Here is a 2,509-nt window from a genome sequence, read left to right as displayed (position 1 = left end):
GCTTGAGCCCAGGAGTTTGAGGTTGCTGTGAGCTAGGCTGACGCCACGGCACTCTAGCCGGGGCAACAGAGTGAGACTCTGTCTCAAAAAAAATAAATAAATAAAGCAGGAGATCAGGGTGTCAGCAGGGCCAGGCTCCCTCACTCCCTCGGGAGCCTGCGGGGGAAGCCGTCCTCGCCTCTTCCCAGTGGGTTGCTGGCGGCCCCTGGCGTGGCTTGTCACAGAGACGCATCTGTCCCATCTTCACCTCCACGTGGTGTCCTCCTTCCCATCATCCTCTCTGTGTGTGAGTGTCTGTCTCTGTATCCCGATTTCCCTTCTCTAAGGACATAGTCACACGGGACTAGGGCCCACCCTAAAGACTTCATCGTACCTTGATCACCTCTGTACAGACCCTATTTCCAAATGTCACATTCGGAGGTACTGGGGGTTAGCACTTCACATATTGTTTTTAGAGGGACACAATTCAACCCATAACACCACCATCCCCATTCCCACCCCCACTGCCCAGCTCGTGCCTTTTGTGTTCCAAATTATTCCAATCCTGTCTTCAATCTCTGTCTTGGGACACATCCCTGTGCTTGTCCCCAACCCATAGCTTTCTCCAAGCGCCATCTTTAGCCTCTTCTCCACAACCAACGCCTGACGCCCAACACCCCATTTCCTGTCCCATTCCTCCCATCCCATCCCCAGTCCCGTCCCATGTTTGCACGTGTTTGGGCCCTTTCCCACCCCAGCCCCTCTCAGCAGCCACCTCCAACCCCACGCCCCTCCCCCAACCCCCCCCTTGTTCAGTCCCATCAACCTCCTCTTCGTCATCAAACCCACCCCCAATCCCAATCCTGGTCCGTCCCCAGCCTCCGTCTTCACCTCCACCCACGCTCCTACCCCTGCCCAGCTCACAGCCAGACTTCATTTTCAGACTCAGTCTCCACCTTCCTCCCAACCTCAGCTTCCTTCTAAACTCATCTCCCCCCACACCTCCAACCGCACCCCTACCCCAAGCCCTTTCCCATTCCCTCTGCAGAGCCAGCACCAACCTCATCCTGAACTCCCTCATCCGGACCCCACCTGCACGCCATCCTCATCCCCAGTTTCATCCCCAAACCTGTCCCAACTCCATCTTAATTGCCCCCCTCCCCCCACCCCCTCCCCACGTCCTCTCCACTCCTGGAGCCAGGCTTTTGGCCCCCCCCTCGGGCCATGGGGCCCCGGAAGAGCGCTTTCTGTCTCCGATGGCCTCCACCTCTGGCCAGAGGCTAGTCCAGCCCCAGCTCCCAGGGGACTGGGAGGGCACTGCAGGGAGGTGAGGAGGGGGTGACTGGAGCCCCGCCTTCTGGAAACGGATGGGCAGAAATAGCGCTGGCCAGGAAATAGTTTCTCTGCCAGGGAGGAAGCGAGGGGGGAGTGGGGGGTGTTGAGGGTGACCCTGGGCCGCTGGGACCCTGCCTCTGCCACTCAGAGGCCTTCCAACCGCGGCTCCCCTCTCTCGGGACCGTCTGAACTCACCAGAGCGCCACATCACCCCCCAGCCGTCCCGTCCCCAAAGACCCCATCTCTAGTCGCATACCCTCTCCCCATCTCCAAGCCCCGCTCCCCGCTGTCTCCATCGCTGTCCCGGGTACCAGGCTCTGCCGTCCTCCCCCTCCTCCCCCTCCTCCATTTCTTACCCCTCCCACTTCCTCTGGTCCCTTCCTCCAGCCCCATGCACTTTTCCTACCCTGACCCCTCAGCTTTCCTGACCCCTCTCCCCTCCCTAACGCACTCCCCTGACCCCTGACTCTGGCCCCTAACTCCTTCCCTCTTCTGCAACCCCCACCCCCACCCCTCATTTCCCGATTCCTATCCCCACCCCCAGACCACCCCCAGACCCTCTTTCCCATCTCCGCGCATGCGCCTTCTAGTCTTTGCCCCCCCATATCCAGATCCCCCCCACCTTCAGAGATCCTCTTTCCTTCCGAACCCTCTGCTGCCCCCGCCCCCACGCCTGGGCCGCTCCCTCACCCCCTCTGCTCTCTCCCCCCACTGCACTCTCTCCTTCCCGCCTCCCTCCACTCTCCCTACCCCCTCCCCGACCTCCTCTTCCACGCCTGGCGCCCACCTCTCCCTGACCCTCCTCACCCCGCCCTCCCTACTCCCCTCACCTGACACCCGTCTCTCTCCCCCTTCTCGGGACCCATCCCTGACCCCTCTCTCAGCCGACACCCCCCCAACCCTCTTGCCCTCACCTGGCTCCCGTCCCAGCGCCCTGACCCCCGCCTTGCCCCCGCCTCGCCCCCGCAGTGCTGGAGATCCTGAGCTTGATCCAGCAGCGCGAGCTCGCGCGCGCCGACGAGCACATCCTGGAGCTGGAGGCCGAGGAGCTGGCGTCGTCGGGGGGCGCCCCGGGGCCCCCCAAGGCCGAGGGCGCCGGCGGGGGCCGCCGGGCGCGGGACGTGGCGCTGCTGTACGAGACGCTGCAGCGCGAGCTGTGGGCGCTGGTGCGCGAGACGCTGGCGGGCCCCGGGCC

General features: G+C 63.3%; 1 protein-coding gene across 1 annotated transcript in view; it reads left to right on the top strand.

Annotated features, from left to right (window-relative positions):
- Positions 1 to 2,509, top strand: part of EXOC3L2 (exocyst complex component 3-like 2) — a 26,370-nt gene that overhangs the window by 4,916 nt on the left and 18,945 nt on the right. The window lies entirely within an intron of this gene.

The sequence above is a fragment of the Propithecus coquereli genome, unplaced genomic scaffold (genome assembly GCF_000956105.1).
Source record: "Propithecus coquereli isolate 6110/MARCELLA unplaced genomic scaffold, Pcoq_1.0 Scaffold42, whole genome shotgun sequence".
NCBI classification, from domain to species: Eukaryota; Metazoa; Chordata; class Mammalia; order Primates; family Indriidae; genus Propithecus; species Propithecus coquereli.
Note: the sequence above shows the minus strand (reverse complement) of the source record. Positions and strands in the feature narration are given on the sequence as shown.